The 15164-nt window shown below is 38.7% G+C and overlaps 1 non-coding gene across 1 annotated transcript; it reads left to right on the forward strand.

Moving 5' to 3' along the window:
- The first annotated feature begins 8299 nt into the window (after nucleotides 1-8299).
- On the forward strand, nucleotides 8300-8373 carry TRNAN-GUU (transfer RNA asparagine (anticodon GUU)). Its single transcript has one exon. It is a non-coding gene; the product is annotated as a tRNA-Asn (tRNA).
- Nucleotides 8374-15164: the final 6791 nt, after the last annotated feature.

The raw sequence follows: 15164 nt of genomic DNA on the forward strand, positions 1-15164 counted from the left end.
GCGCGGGTGCGCGGTGCGCGCGGGCGCACGCGGCGCGTGTGTGGTTCCCGGTAGCCGCTGCGCTCCCAGCTCCTCGCGTTCTCACCCGCGAGCGGTAACGTCCGGGTCAGACTGAGCGGCGAACACGCCCAGGCAGAGAGAGACCGGTGAGAGAACGTCCGCCTCCCCTTTAAGTCCTGTCCAGTAAAGATTAAAAAAAAAAACAAAACACGATCTTGAAGAGACAGAAAGGGGGAGGTAGAAATAGATCAAAGGGAAAGAAAGAAATCCAATGAGATTTCCATGAAGATCAAGTCGGCGTCCTTTGGGACCCGGTCTTCCCGTCGCTGGTGAAGGTGAGTCGAGTTCCCATCTCCAGTTGGAGTCAAAGCAAACAAACTTGACCTGACTACCAGTGAGGAAGCAAGCCCTTTTCCTCCCCATTGAGCAGCACTTGATCTTGTAGCACTTGAGTGTCTTTCTCTGGGGTTTCTATGGATTCCAAGGATGCAATTGATAAGTTTTTTTTAATATACTTACTTTAAAATCTTTTAGCAAAGGAAATGATTTCTGATGGGTTTTCAGCTGAGGACTTTTAGGTGTGGGGGAAACTAGAGAAAGCCGCAACTGTTGAGAACATCGCACACACAGGGGCACTTCAGCCAGGTAGGTTTGACTCCCCAGGTTGGACCCATTTTACTTTCAATGCATTGTTTGTGAAATTTATTTAAATATGCGTGTTTAAAAATACATAACAAGTACATCAAGTCCACTTTTTGCTATTTTTACAAAGATGAAGAGAAGACTCAAACAAATGATAAGGTGTCATGAAATGGCCTTTAAATATCTGATGTTTCCACTAAAGTTCTTTCTCCCTTTATGTGCCCATCCAGCCTCTTCTCGTTATCCAAAACCTGACATCCACCGTCAAACCCTAAAATCGGTTTACTGGTTCCAGCCTATTCTTCCCCATACTGTATCTAAATCTCTCTCTCATCTTCCTTCATATGCAAAAAAAAAAGTCAGCTCTCCTGCACCTTCCAATTTGCAACCTCATGTTCAATAGTCAGCCTAGCAAATGGGGCTCTCCATAAAACTCTATCTCCCAAGAATGAAGCAGAAAATTTAGATAACACATTATGTTTCATGGTCAGAAATGATTAAAAGGCCTAGAAAGTGAGCTAATTTTTATTTTAAGGAAAAATCCAGAGTTGATGCTGAGTGTTGTGGCTGTTTTGCCTCTCCATTGTCCTTGCGGACAACTGAATATTTTCTTCAGAGGGTACAAAAGAGGATCTTTAGCCAAGTGATCAACCAGTACACGTAAGGCTGAGGATATGATACTGAAATGAAAGGGACTAGGTAAGAGCACGCTTTGATCTGTGTGATGATTACATAAGTATGTACATATTACAAATTTTATTGAGCTGTGCAAAAAATGTACAAAGCTGGTAAACTTACACTACCTGACTTTAAGACTTACTATAAACTATTATAAACAAAACAGTGGGCAGTAGCATAAGGAAAATAATATAGATAAATGGAACTGAGTTGAGAGACCTAAAATAGACTCACACCTACATGGTCAGTTGGTTTTCAATAAAGATTTAAATTCAATGGATAAAAGAATGTTGCTGAAACCAATGATGCTGGAGGGAAACTCTATTTCTGCCTCACAAAACTCACAAAAGTTAATTTTTTAAAAATTTATTTTAATTTTTTTATTGGTGTCACAATAGTTTATAACATTGTGAAATTTCATTTGTACATTATTATTTGTCAGTTATCATATATATGTGCCCCTTTACCCTTTATGCCCACCTCCTGACCCCCTTCCCTCTGGTAACCACTAATCTTTTCTCTTTGTCCATGTGTTTATCTTCCACGTGTAAGTGAAATCATATGGTGTTGGTCTTTCTCTGTCTGGCTTGTCTCACTTAACATAATACCCTCAAGTTCCATCCATGTTGTTGCAAATGGGATGATTTTGTCTTTTTTTATGGCTGAGTAGTATTCCATTGTGTATATATATATACCCCACATCTTCTTTATCCATTCATCAGTTGATGGACCCTTGGGTTGCTTCCACGTCTTGGCTATTGTGAATAAAGCTGCAGTGAACATAGGGATGCATAAGTCTCTTTGAATTATTGATTTCAAGTTCTTTGGATAAATACCCAGTAGTGGAATTGCTGGGTCATATGGTGTTTTGATTTTTAATTTTTTGAGAAATCTCCATACTGTTTTCCATAGTGGCTGCACCAGTTTGCATTCCCACCAACAGTGTATGAGGGTTCCCTTTTCTTCACATCTTCTCCGCAAAAGTTAATTTTTGATGGATCATAGATCAAAACATTAAAGCTAAAACTATAAAGCTTTTAGAATAAAACATATGAAAATATATTTATGACCTGGGCAGGCAAAGATTCTTACACAGAAAAAGATTCCTACACAGAACACAGAAAAAATCAATATAAAGGATGGTAATAGTAAATTAGACTTTATCGACATTTTATTTATTTATTTATTTTTTCTCCCCAAAGCCCCCAGTACCTAGTTGTATATCATACTTGTAGGTTCTTATAGGTCTTCTATGTGGGATGCTGCCTAAGCATGGCTTGATGAGCAGTGAGTAGGTCCACACCCAGGATCCAAACTGGTGAACCCCAGGCCACCAAAGCAGAATGGGCAAACTTAACTGCCGCCCCATTGGGGTGGCCCCTTAACAGTTTAAAAGATCTTCTCCTTCTCAAACTATTCCAAAAAATTGAAGAAGACAGAACACTTCCTAACTCATCCTATGAGGCCAACATCACCCTGGTCCCAATGCCAGACAAAGACAACACAAAGAAAGAAAATTATAGGCCAATATCACTGATGAACATAGATGCAAATATCCTCAACAAAATATTGGCAAACCGAATACAGCAATACGTTAAAAGGATCACACACCATGATCCAGTGAGATTTATACTGGGAACACAGGGATGGTTCAAAACCCCGCAAATTGGGATTCAACATCTCCAATTAATATGATATACCACATTAACAAAATGAGGAATAAAGACCACATGATCATCTCAGTAGATGCAGAGAAAGCATTTGACAAGATCCAACATCCATTTATGATAAAAAACTTTCAATAAAATGGGTATAGGGGTCAGCCCGGTGGCGTAGCGGTGAAGTGCGCGTGCTCCACTGCGGCTGCCCGGGGTTCGCAGGTTTGGATCCCAGGCACACACTGAGGCACTGCTTGTCAAGCCATGCTGTGGCGGTGTCCCGTATAAAGTAGAGAAAAATGGGCATGGATGTTAGCCCAGGGCCAGTCTTCCTCAGCAAAAAGAGGAGGATTGGCAACAGATGTTAGCTCAGGGCTAATCTTCTTCACACAAAAATTAATTAATTAATTAATTAAAAAAATAAAATAAAATGGATATAGAAGGAAAATACCTCAACATATTAAAAGACATATATGACAAACCCACAGCCAACATCATACTCAATGGGGAAAAACTGAAAGCCATTCCTCTGAGAACAGGAACAAGACAAGGGTGCCCACTCTTGCCACTCTTATTCAACATAGTACTGGAGATTTTGGCCAGAGCAATTAGGCAAGAAAAAGAAATAAAAGGTATCAAATTGGCAAGGAATAAGTGAAACTCTCGCTATTTGCAGACTATATAATTCTATATGTAGAAAACCCTAAAGAATCCATTGGAAAACTATTAGAAATAATAAGCAACAACTACAGTTAAGTTGCAGGGTACAAAATCAACTTAAAAAAATCAGTTGCATTTCTATATGCCAACAACGAGCTAACAGAAAGAGAACTCAAGAATACAATCCCATTTACAATCTCAACAACAAAAAATAAAATATCTAGGAATAAATTTAACCAAGGAGGTGAAAGACCTATACAATGAAAACTATAAGACATTATTGAAAGAAATCAAGGATAACGTAAAGAAATGGGATGATCGTCCATGCACATGGATTGGAACAATAAACATAGTTAAAATGTCCATACTACCTAAAGCAATCTACAGATTCAGTGCAATCCCAATGACATTCTTCACAGAAATAGAACAAAGAATCCTAAAGTTCATATGGGGCAAAAAAGACCCCAAATAGCTAAAGCAGTCCTGAGAAAAAAGAACAAAGCTGGAGGCATTACAATCCCTGACTTCAAAATGTACTACAAAACTATAGTAATCAAAACAGCATGGTAGTGGTACAAAAACAGACACACAGATCAATGGAAAAGAATTGAAAGTCCAGAAATAAAACCACACATCTACGGACAGCTAATCTTCGACAAAGGAGCCAAGAACATACAATGGAGAAAGGAAAGTCTCTTCAATAAACGGTGTTGGGAAAACTGGACAGCCACATGCAAAAGAATGAAAGTAGACCATTATCTTTCACCATACACAAAAATTAACTCAAAATGGATTAAAGACTTGAAGGTAAGAAGTGAAACCATAAAACTCCTAGAAGAAAATATAGGCAGTACACTTTGACATTGGCCTTAGAAACATCTTTTTGAATACTATGTCTACTCAGGCAAGGGAAACAAAAGAAAAAATAAACAAAGGGGACTTCATCAGACTAAAGAGCTTCTGCAAGGCAAAGGAAACCAGGAACAAAATGAAAAGACAACCCACCAACTGGGAGAAAACATTTGCAAATCATATATCCGACAAGGGGTTAATCTCCAAATTATATAAAGAACCCACATGACTTAACAGCAGAAAAACAAACAACCTGATCAAAAAATGGGCAAAGGATATGAAAAGACATTTTTCCAAAGAAGATATACAGATGGCCAGTAGGCACATGAAAAGATGTTCAACATCTCTAATCATCAGGGAAATGCAAATCAAAACTACAATGAGATATCTCCTTACACCTGTTGGAATGCCTATAATTACCAAGACAAAAAATAACAAATGTTGGAGAGGATGTGGAAAAAAAGGAATCCTCTTACACTGCTGGTGGGAATGCAAACTGGTACAGCCACTATGGAAAACAGTATGGCGATTTCTCAAAAAATTAAAAATAGAAATACCGTACAACCCAGCTATCCCACTACTGGATATTTATCCAAAGAACTTGTAATCAATAATTCAAAGAGATTTATGCACCCCTATGTTCACTGCAGAATTATTCACAATAGCCAAGACATGGAAGCAACCCAAGTACCCACTGACTGATGAATGGATAAAGAAGATGTGATATATATACATGATGGAATACTACTCAGCCATAAAAAAGGCTAAACTGTCCCATTTGCAACAACATGGATGGACCTTGAGGGTATTATGTTAAGCGAAACGAGCCAGAAAGAAAAAGGCAAACACCACATGATTTCACCCGTATGTGGAAGATAAACAAACACATGGACAAAGAGAAAAGATTAGTGGTTACCAGAGAGGAAAGGAGTTGGAGGGTGGGCATAAGGCATAAAGGGGAAAATATATATGGTGACTGACAAATAATGTACAACTGAAATTTCACAATGTTATAAACTATTATGACCTCAATAAAATTAAAAAAAAAACTCATCAAAATATACTATTACAAAAGTAAAAAGGCAAGCCACAGACGGAGACTAAATATTCAAAAAACATATCTGACAAAGTACCTGTGTCCAGAATACATTATGAGCTCCTAAAGTTTGATTTTAAAAATCAAGCAATGCATTTTTAAAAATATGGGCAAAAGGCTTGAACAGACACTTCAGAAAGAAAGATATACAAATAGTCAATAAGCACATCAAAGAGTGCTCAATATCATCAGTTGTCCAGGAAAGGGAAATTAAAACCACATTGAGATATCATTACACTCAGTAGAATAAATAAAATTAGAAAGTCTGAAAACACCAAATTTTGTTGAAGATGTGAAACAATGTTAAAGAAAAAAATTATTCACGACATTTATTTTTTATTTTTTTTTATTGATGTTTTAATGGTTTCTAACATTGTGAAATTTTGGGTTGTACATTTTTGTTTGTCCATCACCACATATATGACTCCCTTCACCCCTTTATTCACGACATTTTTTAAAGAACAGTAAGTCAGACTTTATTCATGAAGACTACTACAATGGGGTTTTGTAGCTGGAGAGAGAGATCAAACTTACCTCTGAATACAAGGAAAAGTGGAAATTTATAGCCAAGGAGCAGAGTGAGGGTTAGTGAGTAGAAAATTAAGAGGAAACATCAGGGGTAAGGGGAGATTCTGGCTAAATCAACCTAATGGATTCTTGCTGAAGGTAGGCCAATGTGATCAGGCATCACCTGGGGGATGGTGGAGGATGAGCAACCTAATCAGATACCATGGATGGGGGAATTCTGGTTAAAATGACTTAGCAGGAATCTTGCTAAAATTGGACAACGCAAAGACAAACTCAGAAGTCTGAAAATCAGGGCCTACTTGAGAAGAGATGTCAGAGGAAACTGATTAGAGTTTGTGAAGAGGAGAATTTTTTTCAACAAACAGAACTCTCATTGTTGATGTGACTATGAAATGATACGACCACTTTGGGAAATATTTTGGCAGTTTCTTATCAAATTAAACATACACCTTCCCCTTTGGTTCCACCAAATCCTCCCTCAGGTATTTATCCAAGAGAAATAAACAAAAAAAGGCTTCCACAAAAACATTGTAATAAGAATATTCATAGAAGCTTTATTCACAACAGCCAAAAATTGGAAACAACCCAAATATCCAAGAGAATGGTAAAGAAACTGTGAAATATCTATGCAATGAAATACTACTCAACAATTAAAAAGAGGTGAAAATCTGATATACTCAATAACATGCATAAAATTCAAAGACATTATGCAGAGAGAAACAAGTAGACACAAAAGCACTATACTCTTTGATTCCATTTACAGGAATTTCTAGAAGAAACAAAACTAATTTAAGGTGAAATAAATAAGGATAGTGGTTGTCAAAAGATTCAGGGGATAATAACAATAATATTCATGATGCTACTGCTTATAACATTATTGATCCAGTAGTTACTAAATCCAGGCATATCTGACAGTAACAGAATGAAGTAGAATACCGTTATTAGTCCCATTTTACAGAAGAAAGAAGTGAAGCACATAAAGTGTACTTTATTTGTCCAAGGCCACACAAGGGCAGAACTAGATTTACAACCCAGAGTTTATGCTCTTGAGCACAGATTAGATTGGGTCTTTCTTCTCAGATTTGGGTATTTCAGGATTTCTCAACTGTAGGGATGGGAAGAAGAGCGAGAAGCAGAGAGGGCAAGTCAGGGAGTGAGAGAGGGATGGAAGCACAAATTTTGTCCCCGTCTCCCCCCCCCCCCGCCCCCTCCTCCCGCCATTCCTCCCTTCCTCCCTCTCTCCGTCTTTCTTCTTCCCTCCTGCTTTCTCTCCTGTTTTAGCTCTCTCCCTCCTTCCCCATTCTGCTATATATCTAAAACAATTCTCATCCCTACGGATCCGGCCTCGGAGGTCTCTCTGCTCCTGTCCAAACCCCACCTCCCCCGCTGGTTTTCTCTCCGTGCCGTTTCCCTTTTGGCCCCGTCCCTTTCCCACTCCTGGGGATCTACTCCGCAGAACAAGCAACCTAGTTGAGCGCCAGGAGCTCACTGCGCAGACCTTGCACTGTAGGCCTTTCTTCCCGTTGCCTGCCCCACCCGACGCTGCGAAATCAATTAACCGGAACGAAGTCTTTTTAAAAAGAATTTTCCGCTGTGAAAAACCTTTCATTATTTCCATTCTCAGGGTTCTTCATGGAACAAAAGCTACAGACGACAATGTTGTAATTCAACAAGTCCTAATAGAGAGTCCTTGTGAGTGCCAAACCCTGTGCTCGACGAGGGGACACAAGAGCAACCACTGCGCTCGTGAAGCTCCGGTGCTGGACACAGGAAGCCGAAGCACCACCCGATTTGCGAAGGCCTCTCAGAGGGTGGGCAAACGCTCATTCGTTGGGTGAAAATGAAGAAAATGGGAAGACCCATCATGGGAGCCCACCGCGTGTTCAGCTTCCCTTGGGCCCTACTCGATTAAGGCCCGAGGGATCGCGCAACCAGGCGTCTTCGGAGGCTCTGGCATCTGAGGCGGGTGAGGGGGAAAGGCGGGGCGAGGCCATTCTGCTGCACTTCTAGTGTCGGAATCATCCAATGCACTAGTTTCAAAGGCGACAAACAGCACGATTCATCGCTCTAATCTCTCCATTTTTCTGAGGCTTTGGACTTGCAGTTGTCCTTCAAGGCGGGCGACCCATCCTGGGGGTTAGCAGGTGCTCGTTTCCTAAGGAAGCCGGGAACCCCGGCTCCCCGTGTCTCTGTGGCGCAATCGGTTAGCGCGTTCGGCTGTTAACCGAAAGGTTGGTGGTTCGAGCCCACCCAGGGACGTAGGGTGTGGGTTTTTAACTAACTTGTTTCTTGCTATCGATCACCTGCAAATTTCCTCTTATAAAATTTACCCTCCTGTATTCCTGGTCCTATCCACCTCACGTCTAATACCTGTCAAGAGCCATCCCGCCTCCCCAACCAGACTCTCTCGCAGAGTATCTGCTGGGATATCAGGTTTATACCTGTATAACAGGAATTCCTGAAACAGAGACCCTAACAACACAGGTTCTGGTGTGGTAAAATCTTTATTCTGCCCTTTAGAGGCTTGGATGTGTAAGATAAACTTTTGGTCCTTCAATATTTGTGTGTGTGTGTGTTTAGTTTTCTAGACATACTTGCATTCATTTTTCAAAATGCTTACTCTTGGAAGATTGAGCTTTTCAAGTGTGCTTACTTTTTTTTTTTTAATTAAGACTTTATTTTTTTAGAATGTTTTAGGTTCACAGCAAAATTGGAGGGAAGGTACACAGATTTTCCATATACTCCCTGCCCCCCACCCCATATGCATAGCCTCCCTCATTATCAACATCCTCTATCAGAGAGGTGCATTTGTTAGAGCTGATGAACCTACATTGACACCTCATAATCTCCTAAAGTCCATAGTTTACATTACAGTTCACTCTTGGTGTTGTACATTCCATGGGTTTGGACAAATGTGTAATGCCATTATAGTATCATACAGAGTATTTTCACTGCCCTAAAAATCCTTCCTGCTCCATCTATTCATCCCGCTCCCCCAACCTCTGGCAACCACCAATCTTTTTACTCTCTCCATAGTTTTGCCTTTTCCAGAATGACATAGAGGTGGAAGCATACAGTATGTAGCCTTTTCAGATTGGCTTCTGTCATTTAGTAATATGCATTTAAGATTCCTCCATGTCTTTTCATGGCTTCATAGCTCATTTCTTTTTAGTGCTGAATAATATCCCATTGTCTGGGTGTACCACTGTTTGTTTATCCATGCAACTGTTGGAAAACGTCTTGATTGCTTTTAAGTTTTGGCAATAATGAATAAAGGTGCTATAAACATCCGTGTGCAAGTTTTTGCATGGGCATAACTATTCAACTCCTTTGGATAAATAGCAAGGAGTGTGATTTCTGGATCATATGTTAAGAATATTTTTAGTTTTGTAAGAAACTGCCAAACTGTCTTCCAAAGTGGCTGTACCATTTTGCATTCCCACCAGCAATGAATGAGAGTTCCTGTTGCTCCACATCCTTGCCAGCATTTGGTGTTGATGTGCCGCAATTTTTTTATCTGTAATATGAGGCCAGCAAAAGTGTCCTATCCCCAGGACATGCCTGGATTTGGTAATTGCTCTATCAATAATGTTGTGATCAGCGGAATTATCATCATAATTAGCCTCTGCATTATTTTTGATAAAAACATTTCTTTCATAGTTTGTGCATTATTTATTTAACCTTTTTCATATTGCTTTTTAAATTAAGTTGGTTTTGTGGTTTTATGATTACAAACAATGCTGCAACCATCATTCTTGTTCACGTATCTTTGGCCACTTCTGCAGGTGTTTCTATAGTGTAGACAAATGGAAGTGCAATTGCTGTATTGTAGTGTTTATACGCTTCCAATTTTAGTAAATCCTGCAAATTTGCCTTCCATAGAAGCGGTATCAAATTATATTCTAATTCATTTTCCAATTCTATCAATGTACCTTTCCTCACTTACTTACCAACACAACAATCTTTCTATGCATCTATCTATGATATTCTAATAACAGCAGTGGTGTTGTCCTGACTTAACTAAGGGGGAGGTACAACAGAAGGACGTTGTAAACATTACACAGAGATATTCTATTGCATCTGTTGGACAGCTAAACTTCCAAGATATGGTCATTGGATTCAAAGTTCTCCAATGACTGTAATTTTCTGTGGTGATCTAGTCAACTGGGTCTGGAAAAGACTGGTCAGAGTGATCTCTTTGCTTCTTTCCCTCTTTTTAAAAATAATTCTTGGTTTTGCTTTCATCTGGTAAAAACAAACTTTGCCTGTTCTCCCTCCGATACAATGGTGAATTAGGATGCAGATAACTGTATATGTTATCCCCTGACAGCTTTGTGTTTGTTTGTTTGTTTTATTGCTGTATCCATAAAAATTAGCCCATCTGAAACACATCATTGGAGCCAATAGAATTCTGCCCCTAACAGGCACCTCATGGAGATCTGGACCCTCACAGCTATTGGCTCATGTTGTCTTGGTGTTTCTGTTGAATCTCATGGGCAGAAATGGAGCTCTTTGGCTTTTACATACTAAGTATGGTTACTGAACAAGTCTTTTTCTCTCCCTTATTTGTGCATCGTTATTTTCTCCTATCAGTGTTATCAGTGTGGGATTCTGATATTAATTTGAGGAAGTGAATATCTGGGGATAATCTCTGATGGGGCGTGGTTGACAGGGATGACAACTAATCTAGTCTGTGATTCTTTTTGTGCCCGTTGTCCTGAGGATTCTGGTATTTCCTGGTATTTGGGACTGCAACAATGAGAAGTTGTGCACATCTTGTCTTTCCAGTATTTGGTAAAAACCTTATGAGCCCAGTAGTTACCAATTTCTGCAAAAGTGGAATATCTATAATAAGGATGATCTTAATACACAACGGTCCCCCCACAGGAACTCCTGGCTTTAATAAATTGCTACACTTAAAGGGGATCTTAGTACAGGAAGAAAACTGAATTTCTAGCGTGGAAAGGGCAACTTTCTTTCATCCGCACACTCAAGATTCTAAATGGCTGAAAAAATTTTTTATTAATGTTCTTTAAGGATTGTTTAAATCAGAGTACAGAAAGGAGAGGAAAGACATTTATATCATCACAAACAAGCAACTACATCAGCAACATGAGCACTTCTGACAACTACACAAATCAAGATTTAATACTTTCCAGAACTGTAAGCAATAAAACAGTTAAGTTTTATTAACTGTCAGCACTTAATGAAATGGATGCAAAACAATGATTTCACGCACAGATGTATACCCTGGAAAGGACAATGTCTTGTGTGACTCAAAAGGGTACCACGGAATTATTCCAATTTTTAGCAGTGAGAGTCCTTCAGGGACCTCATGTTGCTACATTATTTTCGTTTGTTTCTTTCACCAGTAAGCGTTGTTAATAGATATCATCGCCTCTGTTTCCACCTTAAATAATGTTACTTGCCACAATTAAGTTCCTTTAGAATGCCCAGTAGGTTGATGGAAGTTTTCCCTTTTATAAATATATTTTCTCAGAAACAAATCAACATACTTTCTCTTCCTCTGGAGGGAATAGACAAACTAGGTCTCTAAAAATTTAAAGGTGTTACTGCCCCGATTAGCTTAAGGATGGTAATAATCACTTAGATAAATTTACATATAAACTTAAAATAAGAAAAGTAATAATTTCTAGAAAAAATGTTTTACTACTTCTGCTTTAAATGAGATATTTCCTCAAGGAAAAATTTTGTTGCTGAATTTGCAACACGGAAAAATAAAAGACTCAGCTGTAGATTAAATCAATTGTCTTGATTGCTTGATACAAAAAAAGAAAAGAAGTGAAGTTGATAACAGAGAGGACTCTTAATACTTTTAAATAATTTAAATATTTGATATACAATGGCATTGCAAAAGTTTATGTCGTTTTGGGTTTTTTGTTTATCAAGGTGACTCCTTAGAAAAGCTAGAATGGTTTAATAATTTTGGTCTAAAAAGTATTGTATACTTTCCTTCAGATTTTGTCATACTGTAGAAAATAATGGTAGCATAATATTCAAGTCTACACAAGTCTTGGGTTTATTTTGGTTTGAAAATCCTAATTAAGTTGGACTTCCTAAATTTCCTATACTGGTTGTACTGGTCAAATAAGCGAACATTACTTCCAATAAGTATTTCAATTGATAAAATTTTAATGTTGTGTGTTCAAGTAAGTTAAATATGCCAGACAATATCTTTAAAAGGGGGTAAATTCTTATAATTCCAGAAACCAGAGGACTCAATTATTCCATTTACAATTTTTGGTAAATATTTTTAGGTGACTCCATATATACCAATATATGATTCCAACATTCTCACGTTCCAACATGTGTCAGCTTAATTCACAATTCCAAGATCTACAGTTAACTTTAAACCTTTGGTTAATATTAAATTGATTTAATTAATGAATAGTCTTTGATTGCCTGAAAATTTTCTCTCTCTCTCTCTTCCTTGTTTGGCCTAATTTCCTGATACATTGACTGACAGCAAGAATATAACTTTACTTGGGGAATGCTGTTGTTGGCTGAGTTCACGTAGATTTCTACATTTTGTGGGTATGTGGCTGGTGCCATGGATATTCTTATGTGTTCTCTTGACTCTCTGTAAAAGTTCAATAGAGAGGTTTTTTGTTTTCAGTGTTCTGACATTTCAAAATCGTGTACCTTGGTGTTGTGCACTGCACAGCTTCTCAAACTGCCACCTCATTTCCTGTTCCGCATAGATTTTTTGCATGGTGTTGCTTTTTATCACAGCAACCACCAAAATCCAGCTCTGCAAAGAAATGATATCATTGAAAAATATGTAGCATAACTAATGTTGGGGAATTGTACTGTATGTAACTGTCACCTCAAGAAACCTGACCAAAAAAAAAAAAGACTGACAATTCCAAATGTTGACAGGATGGGGAGGACTGGAGACTCTCATTCCTTTCTGGTAAGAATATAAATATGTTCGACAATGTTGGAAAAATTTTTTGAAGTATCAGCTAAACGTCATACATACACAGTGGTGTGCTGTGGCCCAGAAATTCTACTTTTAGCTCTCTACCTTAGACCTGGGCTGTCCAATATGGTAGCTACAAGCCACATGTAGCCACTGAACACTCGAAATGTTGCTAGTGCCACATGTTGCGATGATAATATTTTTGGTATAGTAGGTCTCATAAAATATTATTAAAATTGATTTCACTTCTTTCATTTTACTTTTTAAAACGTATCTACTAGAAAATTTAAAATTCCTGTGCTTGGCATTATATTTCTATTGGAATGGGCTGCCCCAGAGAAATGTGTGAGTATGTCCACCAAAAGACATATAAAAGAATGTTCATACCAATTCAAAATATCCTAAACTGGAAACAACTCACGTGTCCAACAACAGTAGAATAAATAAATATGTTGAGATATAGTCATACAAGGAAGACACACAGAAACAAAGAACTACGTAAAACACATGGGTAAATTTCATAGACATAACGTTGAATGAAAGAAGTCGGACCTCATGCCCCTCTCCCACAAAAAACCCAGCACATACTTTATGATTCCATTTATATGAAAGTAAAGGGCAGGAAAAACTAACCTGTATTGATAGAAGTCAGCGGATGACGGGGTCGGAGATCACTCTGTGAGCTCTTCATGGGAAGAGCCATGAGGAAGCTTTCTGGGGTCTGGACATGTTCTACACCTTAGTCTGGGCGCTACCTCAGTACTTATTCAGGTGGGTTTACACATTGGTGAAGGTTTTTGAATTCTATACTTTTCGTCCCTTATATTTATCATGCCTCAATAAAAAAGTTGAAATCCACTTGGTTATTGCTAAAGAGATGTTGAGACTTATTCTTTTGGTTTGGCCTAGGCTAGGATGCAAAGTAAGCTGAAAATATTATTGTGATATTTTTGCTGTCCTCAGGTTTTTGACTTTCCTCCACTATCTGGTGTCTGATAACTTATATGTTGTTCACAACCATTACCTTAAGCTGATATCCAACTGTTAATACTGTGTCAAAGAGTGACTGAAGTGTTCATGGTCAAATCTTCTCTTTTAAGAATAATTATGACCCAAAAGCGGGAGAGATGAAATTGAGAAATCCCGGTGAGGAAAATAGTACAATTAGGCGTGACCAACTCAGAGATGCCAAAGGAAGGACACTGGCAGGTATTACACAAAGAATGTTGCCCCATTCATTCCACACCTTCAAGAATTTTTGAAGCACCTATACATAGCCAAAATTGTTTACCTGATGAGTTAGACAGCTTTACCAGAACAAACTGTCAGATTAGCTGTTTGATGGCTTTCAGCTGATCCTTCTACCGAGGAAAAGAAAATTACAATTCCCATTCCTAAGCTGTCTGTGGTTTTTTCCTTCTCTTTTGTAAACCCTGTTTTTGTCTTTGTTTAATGACAAGATTCTGACAACTGTTTCCCATTTTCATGAGTAAAGGTGTGAGATAACTCATTCAAAGTCCCTTACTATTATTTAAATAGTAGTTAAATAATTTTCATATTAACGTCTGTATACACATCGTAGCTAGCTTTGAAATATATTCCGGGCGGACACACTTCCCCGGAAAATTTAGCCCCTGAACCGTTGGAAGACAGGCCCTTCTTAGTCTTTAAATAAAGCCAGTTCCCCCGTTGATGTAGAGTTAACAAACCCGTTGTAATTCTCTCAGTGTCTAAACCGCTTTGCTTCTCCATTCTGGCCCTTGTGTCTCACCCTCTGCTTCTGGTGGATCTGGGAAACCCCTTGTGCTTTTGCTTTGCTCCAAGATGCTCTTTTGCTCGCAGGAGGGACTTGGGAATGAAGGGTAATGGCATCCAGATCGAAGCCCCTGAGGTGCCAGAGCTTCCCTGGGCTCGGCCGTTGGGCTCCCATTGAAGGTCAGGACCTCTCCATCACCGTTCAAGTCCTACCTCAAAACTCTTTCCTTTCTTGTCCTCTAAGGCCATTGTTTCTGTGACTTCCATTCTTATACTGCAGCCTTGTCTGTACATTAGAGAAATTAGCTTTTCAAAATTCAGTAAAACGCCGTCCTTGAGAATCAAACGCAGT

This window comes from Ceratotherium simum, chromosome 2 (assembly GCF_057802395.1).
Source record: "Ceratotherium simum simum isolate JZ-2026a chromosome 2, ASM5780239v1, whole genome shotgun sequence".
Classification (NCBI taxonomy): Eukaryota; Metazoa; Chordata; class Mammalia; order Perissodactyla; family Rhinocerotidae; genus Ceratotherium; species Ceratotherium simum.